This window comes from Marmota monax, unplaced genomic scaffold (assembly GCF_021218885.2).
Source record: "Marmota monax isolate L192 unplaced genomic scaffold, Marmota_monax_Labrador192_F-V1.1 WCK01_AAM20220418_F8-fsc00082, whole genome shotgun sequence".
Classification (NCBI taxonomy): Eukaryota; Metazoa; Chordata; class Mammalia; order Rodentia; family Sciuridae; genus Marmota; species Marmota monax.
This window is the reverse complement of record NW_026695207.1, coordinates 7,639,656-7,653,942: the sequence shown is the minus strand read 5'-3', so window position 1 is coordinate 7,653,942 and position 14,287 is coordinate 7,639,656. Positions and strand designations below refer to the sequence as shown.

General features: G+C 48.9%; 1 long non-coding RNA gene across 2 annotated transcripts in view; it reads right to left on the bottom strand.

Moving 5' to 3' along the window:
* Positions 1-4,830: 4,830 nt before the first annotated feature.
* Positions 4,831-14,287, bottom strand: part of LOC124083586 (uncharacterized) — a 28,177-nt gene continuing 18,720 nt past the window's right edge. The window contains exons 2-5 of one of the 2 annotated variants that reach the window (XR_006848819.2): positions 12,433-12,518; positions 10,440-10,576; positions 9,298-9,431; positions 4,831-6,933 (exon numbers count right to left, since the gene is read on the bottom strand). This is a non-coding gene — a long non-coding RNA (uncharacterized LOC124083586). The remainder of the gene's footprint in view (positions 6,934-9,297; positions 9,432-10,439; positions 10,577-12,432; positions 12,519-14,287) is intronic. The other variant, XR_006848820.2, reaches the window with a different exon arrangement.

The following is a 14,287-nucleotide window of genomic DNA, read 5'->3' as shown; positions in this document are numbered from 1 at the left end:
ATACAAGGAGCTAATGAACCTTATGCTGAATTTGTAGATAGGCTTATTCAAACAGCTACCAGAGTTTTTGGAAATACAGAACAAGCAATGCCATTAATAAAACAACTGGCTTATGAGCAAGCAAATCATTGGTGCAGAGAAGTCATTAGACCATGGAAACATGAAAATTTAAACACATATATTAAATTATGTAGAGACATTAATGAACAAGGGCAACTAGTGGCAGCTGCAGTACAACAGGTTTTAGATGCCAGGCCAAAAACATGCTACAATTGTGAACAAACAGGACATTTTAAAAGGAATTGCCCCATAGGAGGAGGGTTTAACAAAACTAGGTATCAAAGGAGTAGAATACTGGGTATTTGCCCATGATGCCATAGAGGGAGACATTGGGCTAATGAATGCCATTCTCAAACCACCATAGAGGGTACTCCATTATCAAAAAATGAACAAGGACCAGGTGTTTATCCACGATATCATGGAGAAAGGCATCGGGCTCCGTTGCCAAAAAATGGACAGGGGGGCCCAATGCTCCGGGGCCCCAGACTACAAATATACGGAGACTGGAGGAACCCAGCAACCCCATCAGGGTAGTGCCCAGGACACATTGTCCATTAGATCTCTCATCAGACAAACCAGAGGGAGCGCAGGGTTGGACATCTGTGCCTCTGCCAGAGCAGTACTAACTCCAAAGATGGAAGTTCAGATCATTCCCACAGGGGTAAAAGGACCTCTTCCCAAAGGAACAGTAGGCTTATTATTGGGATGCAGTTCTTCTACTCTAAAAGGACTTATGATAAGTCCTGGGGTAATTGATCCCGATTATGAAGGTGAAATAAAAATTATAGCCAGTTCTCCAAAGGGTATATCAGTAATTTCACCAGGAGATAGAATAGCACAGTTACTAATAATACCCAGCCTACATGATAAATTTTCCAGTCGTACTGTAGAAAGAGGTTCCAAGGTATTAGGTTCCACAGGTGTGGATTGGGCTATGCTTTCTTTAAATTTAGATTCTCGCCCCATGCTAAAACTAAATATTCAAGGACATGAATTTAATGGGCTACTGGATACAGGTGCAGACCTTAGCTTCATCTCTCATCAAGAATGGCCAAAACATTGGCCATTACAACAAGCCACTCAAACGCTTCAAGGCCTAGGAGTGGCAACTAATCCCCATAGAAGTGCAATGGTATTAGATTGGAAAGATCCTGAAGGATGTGAAGGAACTATACAGCCATATGTATTGGATCATCTTCCTGTAAATTTATGGGGTCGAGATGTCCTAGATCAATTAGGTTTGACATTAACAAATAACATCAATCAAAATGCACCCACTATTACGACTAGACAAGGTTTTAGGAAGGGGAAAAGATTAGAAAAACAAGAACAAGTTATAGCAGCACCAATACAAATAGATCAAGGAACGGACAGACATGGGTTGGATTTTCAGAAAGGGCCACTGAGACAATAAAAATTACTTGGAAATCAGAAAGACCAGTATGGGTTCCTCAGTGGCCCCTGACTAAAGAAAAGATACAAGCAGCCCATGACCTGGTCAAACAACAATTAGCGGAAGGACATATACAACCTTCCCTATCTCCCCATAATACTCCCATTTTTGTCATCAAAAATAAATCTGGTAAATGGAGATTATTGCAAGATTTAAGAGCTATTAATAACAAGATGGTTATTATGGGACCTGCTCAATCGGGGATTCCTCAATTGTCTGCTTTGCCAAAAACTGGTATGTTTTCATTATAGATATTAAAGATTGGTTTTGTTTTTTTTCAATTCCAATTCATCCTGAGGATAGTCCACATTTTGCATTTTCTGTCCCTGCTTTGAATCATGAAGGTCCTGATCAGAGATATGAATGGAAAGTACTCCCTCAAGAGATGGCTAACAGCCCAACTATGTGTCAAATTTATGTTAACAAAGTAATCCAGCCACTTAGAAATCAAAATCCTGAACTATGGATGATGTATTATTAGCACACAAAGATAAAAACACATTGCTAGAATGTTATGCCACACTTACAAACTTATTAAAAAATTATAATCTAGAGATAGCAATAGATAAAGTACAATTAAATTTTCCAATTAATTATTTAGGAGTTCTATTATCCTCAACCATGGTCCGTCCACCAAAAATTCAAATACGAGTAGATCAACTCAAATCACTTAACGACTTTCAAAAGTTATTAGGAGACATAAATTGGATAAGGCCTTATCTAGGTATACCAACAGGAGAGTTGGGACCTTTATTTGATATCCTAAAAGGTCCATCAGATCCAAATTCACCCCAAATGTTAATGCCTGAAGCACGAAAAATCATTATGGAAAATAGGCATTTGGATAGAATTTATATAAGTTTGCCTTTATTATTTATTGTAATACCAACAGAAAATATTCCTACAGGAGTATTTTGGCAAGAAGGTCCATTATTATGGATACATTTATCTTATTCTCCTAACACTATTCTTACTAGGTATTCTGAGGCTGTAGGACATTAATACTCAAAGGAATAAAAGCAGCAAAGGGAGTGTTTGGAATTTCTCCCAATAAAATTATTACTCCATATACTATGGATCAAATTGATAAGTTAGGTAATGAGTTAAATACTTGGGCAATAATCATGTGCAAATCTAATGTTTCATTTGATAACCACTTACCATCTAATCCTTTGTTGTCTTTTTGGTCTTCGCATCCTGCAGTTTTTCCAAAAATGACAAGAAAAACCCCTATCATGAATGCTCCAAATATATTCACTGATGGGTCAAATAATGGTACAGCAGCAGTAGTTACCCCTGATCAAACTTTTACATTTTTAGTACCCAAATGATCAGCTCAAAAGGTAGAGCTTAATGCAGTATTACAAGCTTTTGTGATGTTTAAAGATTCTGTATTTAATTTATTTTCCGATAGTCAGTATATAGTTAATGCTATAGTATCCCTTGAAGATGCTGGTAGGATTTCCCCTTCCTCTACTGTTTTCTCTTTGCTTTCCACTATACAAAGTCTAATCTGGGACAGAAAAGATCCATTTTTTATAGGACATATCAGGGCACATACAGGATTGCCTGGAGCCCTTAGTTTGGGCAATGATTTAGCAGATAAAACTACACATGAAATACATATTTTTTCTACACTAGAAGAAGCTACAAATTTTCATAAATCCTTCCATGTCAATGCAAATACTTTAAAAAAGCATTTTAAAATAACTAAGGAACAAGCTAGACAAATAATAAAACAATGTCAAAATTGTGTGACCTTTTTACCCCAAGTTAATCTTGGAGTCAATCCTAGAGGACTGATATCTAACCATATTTGGCAGATGGACGTCACACACTTGCCAGAATTTGGAAAATTAAAATATTTGCATGTTACAGTTGATACTTCTTCTGGATTTTTGATGGGCTCCCTTCATGCCGGAGAAAAAACTAAAGATATTATAGTTCATTGCTTACAAAATTTTGCCACTGTGGGTGTTCCAAAACAGTTAAAAACAGATAATGGTCCTGGTTATACTTCTACCTCTTTTAAACAATTTTGCTCATCATTTGGCATTACTCATATAACAGGAATCCCATACAATCCACAGGGACAAGGCATAGTTGAAAGAGCTCATCAAACTATTAAAATGTACTTATTAAAGCAAAAAGAGGGAATTGGGAAAGGGTATGTATTCCCCAAAGATAAACTTAAAATAATCCTTTTTACTCTAAACTTTTAAAATTTGGATTCATCAGGGCTTAGTGCTGTGGAAAGGCATATGTGTCCAAAAATTGTACATAAGCCCAAGGTACTTTGGAAGGATATTCTAACAGGACAATGGAAAGGTCCTGACCCAGTGATTGTCTGGAGTCGGAGGTCTGTTTGTGTGTTTCCATAGGGAGAACAGCAGCCGATTTGGATTCCAGAGAGACTAACTAAAGCAATTTCTACAGACCAAAAAGAAGATGATTTGGCTTAAATCCATAACAGCTGATATCCAGAGCTCCAGCTTGGCTATTCTTACATCTGCGACAGTGGTTCTCCCACACCTGGAGGCTAATGAATAATGAACACCATTAAGGCCTATTTCTAATGTAAAAAAACCTTGGGGCTTGCTTGTAGGAATACCTTCAGACCCATATGCAAGTTACAGGAAGAAGGATGGGATATCAAAAGAAGAGTCAAACCCAGGTGGTAACCAGGATGCTTTTTTCAATATCTATTTTATTATTGCCCTCTCCCACATCATAAAGTTCTATTTTATTTTTTGAGCTCATACAGACCTGGGTTAATGTTTTTCTGATTAGTTCCTTTTTTTGACTGTGGAGTTTTTAAACATTGCAATGGATATTTCACCTGTGTAAAGCTACAAGGCCTTTACTATTGTTGTATGTTATGTGTGCACACTTCTGTTTTGTGTTGTATGTCTGTATGTGTGTATGTCCATATATCATATATGAGGCGCGCTCATGAAAAAATGGATCCAAATATTTTTTTATTCACGTGATTTAAATGGTTTAATTTAAATTGGGTGAACAGCTGTTGAGGATTGTTTTAAAATGTGAACAAAAAAGGAGGTTAACAGATCTGTTTGTTTACTTTCACCTTTCCTTTTCATTATATTTAATTCTATTCAGGATACTAAACTGTTTAGAAAATTGCTTTTTTTAGTGCCTGCTGGAATGCTACATAATTTTTTTAACCATCATTGCCAGAATTCCAATCTTCATCCCAGTGCCGGTGAAGACAAAGATAAAACCAAACTACAGCTTCTGCGATAGTTATCACAACAAACTGTATAAACTGATGCATCAATGAATAATAACTCAACAAGTAGTGCTCAATCAAGGAGTCGATTTACTTTGGGAGGAAATGGACATATTGATAGATTCCTCTGCTTTGAACTGCTTGCAGAACTTGCCTAGACTATGTATCACTTGTATGCATTGTGAACTATCTGTTGGTGCAGCGACTTGTGGTAGTGCCGGGGTATCTTTGCTGATGGTGTCATCGGTGGTACAATTTTTCCAAAAGGAGCCGTCATTTGGCTTGGTATCATGGCATTTTGTATCCTCCTCCCTTCGGCTTGTGATGGTCATTATCCACAAGTATGGCTGAGTGTGTTGGGCCGGTAGTTAAAGACGGGTAAGATCTAATTGCAATGGTACCAACCTAAGACAGGAGGCTAACGCCTTGAGGTCAGCTCATCCGATGACGGGTAAGGACCATATGTAGTATTGGACAACCTAAAACAGGCACGGTCCCTAAGCCACATACTTGTTGTTTAATTAAACAGAAGGGGGAGATGTTGAGAGCCACAGCCAAGTCAAGATGGCACCTGGCATTTTGCCAGAAGGAGTGGTGGAGAAGTAACGCCAGTGAGCCATTAAGATGATGATAATTCAGTTAAGCTGTGTATAATTATTAAGATAATGACTGATTGCTGTAACTGGATGATGCTAAATTGAAACAAGCTGTGTATTCAGTTGTGTATATAAACCTCTGCTGTCCGGCAATAAGGTGGCTCCTGCTACCTTGGGTGCCCGCCACTTTTAAGTTCTCGCGGAGTTCCCGTTGAGTTCCAGCGGAGTTCCCGTTGAGTTCCCGTGGAGGTCGGGCAATAAAGTAGTTCCTGTTTGAACCTACAAGTGGCTCGTGACCTCCCAATTATTTGTGCCCAGCCAGATTGCGGTACCAGTCAGCCATCTGCTGTGTGCAGCAACCAGATCCTGTGCCTCTCTGCCCCTCGCGCCTCTGCCAAGTCAGGTTCCTTGGCCGCCTCAGCCTGCTGCACTGGGGTGGGGTGACCCCAGCCCCCAGAGCCCCCTAGGCCCCTTGTGGCTGGGAGCACATGATGTATCAAGCCTGTGGCCCTCAGGTTTCAAGGGGCTATGGATGACTGGGCTGGCTCTGCCCCTCACAGGGTCCAGGCACTGCACCCACAAAGGGGGACAGTGAGGCCCACCCAGGGGTCAGCGTCCTGTGTATGTGGACATGGGCACACCCAGACATGCACACAGGGACATGGGCACACCCAGACACACACAGGGACATGGGCATACCCCCACACACACACACACAGGGACATGGGCACACCCAGACAGGGACATGGGCATACCCACACACACACACAGGGACATGGGCACACACACACAGGGACATGGGCACACACACAGGGACATGGGCACACCTAGACACACACACAGGGACATGGGCACAACCAGACACACACACAGGGACATGGGCACACACACACAGGACATGGGCACATACAGATACACACAGGGACATGGGCACACCTAGACACACACACAGGGACATGGGCACACCCAGACACACACACAGGGACATGGGCACACCCAGACACACACACAGGGACATGGGCACACCCAGACACACACACAGGGACATGGGCACACCCATGATTCCAGTGGCAGAGGGAAACTTTGAGCCCTGAAGGAGGTGGGAGGTAGAGGGGCATTATAACTGAAGACCCCTTGGTGGTAGGGAATCCACGCTCTGTCCAAATAGCAGAGAGGGAGAGGAATGTGTGGAAGGCGTGTTTGGAGCCAGCGTAGACATAGAGGAGGCCCCCGTTGCCACAGTGAAGGCTCTTTCGAGGGCACCAGTTCAGCCTGCTGGTTGGATGAGTTACTGGGGAGGGGAGCAGCTTCCACAGTGGAGGTGAGAGAGACTGTGGCACACGCTGCCTGACGACTCCCCCTGAAGGAAGGAGAGGCCATCTGTGGACCCTGTGCATGTGGCCTGGAGCAGGGCCCTCCTGTGTGTGGGACGGGTGCAGAGGGAGCTCCTCAGAGTCTCAGTGCATGAATGGTGACAGGAGGAGAGGGGGAGCATCCTGAGCCACGAGAGGAGAGAGGCAGGGTTTAAAGGTGAGCAGGTGTGGAGAGGAGACTGGATCTTCCACCAGGGAAACCTGTAGGCACAACAGGCAACAGGGGGTAAGCAGTGTAAGTCCTGGTAGGTGAGGAGATCCTTTAGGTGGGTGGGGCCCCAAGGTGAGTTTCTTTGGCTTGTTAATGAGTAGAGAGGCTGCAGCCCATCCTCAAACAGTAGGGTCAAGACCCTTTAGTAGATAAGCCACAGGGGCAAAGGTTGGCCCCAGCATGTGTCCGAGGACCCTTAGAGCAAATCCCTGCTTTTCAGCCACCTGAAGGTGAAATGGGTGAGTGAGATCAGGGAGGTGGAGAGAGGGGCCTGGAGGAGGCCTGCAGAGCCTGGTGAGGGGCTCTGTAACAGAGGCAATAGGGGTTCAGAGAGGGGGCCCTGGGCCGCATCATATACAGGCTTAGCCAATATGGAGTAGTTAGGAATCCAAGCTCTGAGGAATCCCGCCACACCCAGAAAGGAGAGAATGTCTTCCTCAGTAGAGGGGTTGGTCTGTTAGTGATGAGGCCCTATCTATCAACCGTCATGGCCGTGTGTAGGGTCAGGAGGAGGCCTAGGTCCATCACCATTGCCAAGGAGAGCTGTACCTTGGATGGAGATGCCCTATAGCCACGGGCAGAAAGGAAGTGGAGAAGTTTACAGGTGTCCTGATGGCTGACCTCAAGGGGGGACTGCAAAGAAGGAGGTCATCAACATGCTGTGGCACCATAGGCTGAGTGAGATGTAGGGGAACTAGGTCCTTAGCCAAGGCCTCTCTGAAGGTATGAGGGCTGTCCCGGAACCCTTGGGGGAAACTGTCCCCGTCAGCTGAGTGAGTTATAAGACTCAGGGTCTGTCCATGGGAAGGTGAAAGTGTCCTGAGAGTCAGAATGGAGGGGACAGAGAAGAAGGCACCTGTCAGGTCTAGCACTGAGCAGTAAGAGGTCCCTGAAGGAGTGGAGGAGAGAAGGGTACAAGGATCGGTCACCACGGGATGGACTGGGACGACCACAGAGTTCATGGAAGGGAGCTCTTGGGCCAAGCGGTAGGAACCGTTAGGCTTTTTCACTGCCAAGATGGGGGTGTTATAAGGGGAATGAGGAGGTCTGAGGAAGCCCTTTCACAAGAGTCTTGAATGAGAGGTGTAAGCCCAGGAGTTTTTAGGGAGAGCGGGTGTTGTGATTGACCAGAAAATGGAGGGGGCCTTTGAGACAGATGTGGGGCTCTTGGTGTGAGGCAATAGAGGACTTCAAGCTCCCCAGACAGTAGGGTCACTTGGAAGGGGGTAATGGGAGGCCCTGGCAGACGAATAGGGGATGGCCCTCAGGTCAGGGTGAGGATCAGGGGAGTGGCCGGCGAGTCTGGATGGAAGTGTATATGACGGGAGAAGGAAAGCGTAGCCCCCAACTTTGTGAGGAAGGCCCTTCCCATAAGGGGGACAGGGCACTGTAGAATGACCAAAAAGGAGAGGGTGAAAACCAGAGCATCAAAGGCACTAACTTGGCCAGGTATCTGTAGGGCTGGTCAGGTTCACCCTCTACCCTGACAGTAGAGGTCACAGAACGAGTGGTAGCCCGCAGAACCCCTTGAGGACTGAATATGTAGCCCTGATGTCCAGGAGGAAGGACACAGGCCTACCTGAAACACTCAGGGCTACCCTGGGCTCCCATGGAGTGATGGTAGTGGTCAGTAATGGGGACCTGGGCTTCAACAGTCCTCTGCAGCCAGTCCTAAGTTGGAAAGGGGAACCAGAAGGGCCAGATGGCCAGGGGTGCTATGGGCTTGGGGACAGTCAGCGACCCAGTGTCCCTCCTGATGGCATTTAGGACAAGGGCCTGGAGTCTTAAGAGGCTTAGGACATGTATGAGCCCAGTGACCCGTCTGACCACATTTAAAACAGGGTCCGGGCAGTCCCGAGGGGCCCTCCCGTGGGCCAGTGAAACCTGGGACAGATGCTTCCGGACCTTCTCATCTCTCCCATTACACACCTTAAAGGGCACTTCCAAACCTCAGCTTGGGGAGTTAAGGACCCCCTGTTGAAGTGCCTTAGTTTGGCCTTAATATCGGGGAAACTCTGGGAGGAAAAGTAGTCATTAGTAGTGGTCTCCCATCTGCAGCCTCAGGTCCAGGTTAGTATATTGTAATAAAGCCTGGTCAGGGGGTCTGAAATGCGGAAGGTTTCCATTCTTATCTGGGATGACTTCCTGGAGCCTTTCATAATTTCTGGCCTTGTGGGCTGCCTTTCTCAGTCCTGCCATGAGGCAAGGGATGAGTTGGTTTCTACTGGTTACTCCTCCAGGTGAATTCTAATCCCAACTGGGTCCTGACCAGGGGCCATTTCAGTGCCCATCGGATGGGCAGGGGAGGTCTGATGTACCCCATCAGCATAATTTCTAGCTTGCTCCCAACTCACCTGTGCTCCTCGGGCAGGAGACTGTTAGACAAGGTCATATGGACATTGTGGAAGGTCAAGTCATATGATTGAGTCAGATATTGAAACTCTGATGTCTGTGGTGGGACTTGAAGTACAGGGCCCAAGCTGCTTTTCTGTGACAGATGTGACAAAGAGAAAGGCATGTGAACCCCGGATGACACCATCTAACCCAGCCACCTTGAGTAGAGGACACAGAGATGCAGGTTGGGTAGAGGCAGCCCATGAGTGTGTGGCAGGAGGAGAGGAGGGCAGAGAGGCCGAGGGGACAGTTGCTGTAAGAGAATCATGGCATGGCAGGGCACATCCACTGGGTGGAAGGAGGAGGAGTCCTGGGTAGGGTCTTCTGTCCCTTGGAAGCAGGCGCAGGGGAGGTGAGGGCTGAGAGGACTTGTGCGGGAGAGCAGGGGTTGCAGAGAGAGGGCATGGAATGCAGAGAGGAGAAGCCTGAACTTAAGCTATCTCTTTCCATTTTCCTCAACGCTCACAATAGTTGAAAAGATCCCTGATAATATTGGGATCTAGAGTGCCATTAAGTGGCATTTAGAGTCGTTATCCAAAGGATATTGAGGCCAGATACGACTGCACAAGTGGATAAGTTTTGGGGGTTTAGGTCTGGGGTGAGAGAGAGGGACCCTAGATTAGCCAGGAGGCAGCCTGGGGGACTATGAGAGGGAATGGATGAGGAGCTACCCACGGTGAGACGTAGGAGGTGAGTCTGGAGGTGAGGCGTCCCACAGTCTCTAGTATCTCCCAGTTGAGAGGATGGTTACGCTCAGGGGGTCGTCACCACCTCTGGGTAAGCATCGGGGCAGGAACCCATAGAGGCACTTGGGTGCCTGGCCGGGACTACGTAGTGGGGCAGAAGCCGTAGAGATGAACCCAAGGCCTAAAAGTTCTCACCAGGAACAACTCCCAGTCACCCTCGGTGGTTTTTTCTCAAAACCCAGGACCCAAATAACAGAGCACCTGTAGTCCCAGTTGGTCGACAGTAGGGATCAGCCGTAGCTGTGAAAGCTGGGGCTGGGGGTGCCCCCGACCACACGGTAACCTGGGAGTGCTGGACGCACAGTCACTTCCCAGGTCCGTAGGTCATTTAGGTCAACCGGAGACAGGGGTCTTACCTGGAATGTCTGGTGGTGGGTGCAGAGAGGGTGTTCAGCAAAATGGAAGGCCTGGTCTCACGATGGAATCCTCATCGGGGCCTGGGGATGCTCAATGACCCTGGAAGAGGGGAGCAGGCACACCAGGGAACCCAATCCTGGGTTTTGGCACCAAAGTGAAGGGAAAGTGAGGAACGAGAGACGGTAAGTGGGAAATGAAGACGGAGAGCAGGCAGAGATGCACACCAGCGTTTATTTGTCAGAGCTGACCTCTAGTGGAGAGGGCAAAACAGGCTTGGGTTTTGGGACTTTTATGGGGAAGGCTCAGGAATCAGAGCCAGGTGGGTCCTAATGTGGGGGTGAAGGGTTGGGATGGTGGAGGAGGTGGTGAGCCTTTCCCTCGGGGCGGAAAAGTGAAACTTTTTCCTTAAAGTGGCATCTGTCACTTAAGATGGCCATCCAGATGCTAAGCCAGGACCTTATAGTGGGGAACCAGGTGGACTGAGCCCAGCCGCTGCCTGTCCCAGACCGTAGCCCCTCGTCCTTGTCCCTCAAGGTCCTCCAGCCCTATCTGCCCTCTGCCTGGCTGCTCCTGCCCTTGGCTCTGGTGGAGGCCACACTGTGTGTGCTAACTATTCAAAGGCACAGACCTTTCTTGGACAGATGTCACATAAGATCAGCTCTGTCCTCTGCCCTGACTGCCCTGCACCCCCAGGCCAGGTCCAGGGTGAATCTCCAGCTTGTCCAGGACAGAGCACAGGCCTGAGGACCAGAGAGGTCTGGCAAGAGGGGACTGGATCCAGTGGCAGGGCGGCCAACCAGGCCCCAGGCTCTCGGGGACACACCTCTGCAGTCCCTGCCAGGGGCACCCTCCAGTGTGGAGCCAAGCCCAAGGGATGAGCTAGAGTGGGGGCAAGGGGGTGTCCCTGGGGAGATCCAGGACTGGCAGTTGCCCAAGGACCCCTGGGTTGGCTTCTTTCCCTCCACTTCAGAGAACAGGGGACCCCTGGGTCAGAATCAAAGTGCTTCCTGAGGTCACCCTGGAGATCCCAGTAGTAGTAAGGGCCTAGGGCTGGTTGGGACCCCTGCCCATGTGCCCCCTCAGCTAGGCCAGAGGGTCATTGTCCTGGAGACTTGACATGTGATTTGAGAAGAGAGTGAAAGCAGCTGGATGTTGGGAGGAGGCGAGAGAAGGCCAGGACCCTGCAGGTGGGGCCCCTGCCAGACGTGAGCCAGAATGAGCCGTGTCTCTCCACAGCGTCAGAGTTGAGGAACAACGGTGAATTCCTAGGTGACACCACGTCCAGCAGTGACAGTTCACTGGGTACTCATGGGTCACCTGGTGTCATAAGCTAGGCAGTCACAGGTTCTTTTATCCCAATCTTAACTTAGAATATTAGGAATTCTCGAGGGCCACTTGATGCTTCACAGGGTTATACATGCAGCTTGTGGAAAGGCTGCACAGGGTGCAGCGGCCACAGGGCTCAGGAGGCTGAGCTGAGAAGAAAGGGAGATGGCAAGTGGGAATGCAGAGTCACTGCAGGAGGTCAGAGGAGGTGAGGGCCAGCAGGGACAGGGGTGAGGGCAGGAGCTGTCAAAGCACAGGAGCTTATTCTAGACCAGGGCCTGGGAAGGCAGTTTCAGTGTCAATGTGGAGTGTCATCTTGACATATCAACAAGGAGTGGGACTCACGTGATCGTCCTGGGCAGGAGACACTGCACTGTGCTGAACCCCAAATACAGACCTGGAGAGTCATCACTGTAAGTGACTTCCCAGAAAATTTCATGACAGTGACCAGGTGCTGGGGTCAGCATGCACGGTGACCAGTCTCGGGGTGCTCCGAAATTTCTGCACCTTAGGGGAGGGGCTGCATTGGGGGTCTGGTGTCTTCGATGAGCTCACCGGCATGGTACTTTCCCATATGGGTTTAGCACACACGTGCATCCCTGTGCTTCTGATTAATTCAGGAAGTCCACAGGTAGTCGTTCTTATTAGCAAAATTAATTAACTTACCAGCTTGTGTGTTATGGTGGTGCCAGGCAGACGGACGCTGTTGACTTGTAAACACAACATGTGGAGTCCTTCGACCAGCACTCAAACTGAAAATGGATTAAGTTAGGAAGAGTCACTGAGGGCAGCTACAACCTGAGGACTGCTGTTCCACACACCATGGAGTCACTCAGAGCAGGCACAGCCTGAGGACTGCTGTTCCACACACCATGGAGTCACTCAGGGCAGGCACAGCCTGAGGACTGCTGTTCTACACAACACACAGTGACAAGGGAAGGCACAGCATGAGGACTGCTGTTCCACACACCATGGAGTCACTCAGGGCAGGTACAACCTGAGGACTTCTGTTCTACACACCATGGAGTCACCAGGGCAGGCGCAGCCTGAGGACTGCTGTTCTACACACCATGGACTCACAAAGGGCAGGCGAAGGCTGAGGAGTGCTGTTCTACACATAATAGAGTCACTCAGGGAAGGCACAGCTTGAGGATTGCTGTTCCACACACCATGGAGTCACCAGGGCAGGCGCAGCCTGAGAACTGCTGTTCGACACACCATGGAGTCACCAGGGCAGGTGCAGCCTGAGGACTGCTGTTCTACACACCATGGAGTCACTAGGGCAGGCGCAGCCTGAGAACTGCTGTCCTACACACCATGGAGTCACCAGGGCAGGCACAGCCTGAGGACTGCTGTCCTACACACCATGGAGTACCTAGGGGATGCACAGCCTGAGGACTGCTGTCCTACACACCATGGAGTCACTAGGGCAGGCACAGCCTGAGGAATGCTGTCCTACACACCATTGAGTCACCAGGGCAGGCACAGCCTGAGGACTGCTGTCCTACACACCATGGAGTCACCAGGGCAGGCACAGCCTGAGGACTGCTGTTCTACAGACCATGGAGTCACTAGGGCAGGCGCACCCTGAGGACTGCTGTCCTACACAACATGGAGTCACTAGGGCAGGCGCAGTCTGAGGACTGCTGTTCCACACACCATGGAGTCACTAGGGCAGGCACAGCCTGAGGACTGCTGTTCTACACACCATGGAGTCACCAGGGCAGGCACAGCCTGAGGACTGCTGTTCTACACACCATGGAGTCACCAGGGCAGGCACAGCCTGAGGACTGCTGTTCTGCACACCGTGGAGTCACTAGGACAGGCACAGCCTGAGGACTGCTGTTCTACACACCATGGAGTCACTAGGGCAGGCACAGCCTGAGGACTGCTATTGTACACACCATGGAGTCACTAGGACAGGCACAGCCTGAGGATTGCTGTTCTACACACCATGGAGTCACTAGGGCAGGCACAACCTGAGGACTGCTGTCCTACACACCATGGAGTCACCAGGGCAGGCACAGCCTGAGGACTGCTGTTCTACACACCATGGAGTCACTCGGACAGGCAAAGCCTGAGGACTGCTGTTCTACACACCATGGAGTCACTCAGGGAAGGCACAGCCTGAGGACTGCTGTTCTACACACCATGGGGTCACTCAGGGCAGGCACAGCCTGAGGACTGCTGTCCTACACACCATGGAGTCACTCAGGGCAGGCACAGCCTGAGGACGGCTGTTCCACACCATGGAGTCACTCAGGGCAGGCACAGCCTGAGGACTGCTGTTCTACACAACACACAGTGACAAGGGAAGGCACAGCCTGAGGAATGCTGTTCTACACACCATGGAGTCACTAGGACAGGCACAGCCTGAGGACTGCTGTTCTACACAACACACAGTGACAAGGGAAGGCACAACCTGAGGACTGCTGTCCTACACACCATGGAGTCACCAGGGCAGGCACAGCCTGAGGATTGCTGTTCTACACACCATGGAGTCACTAGGGCAGGCACAACC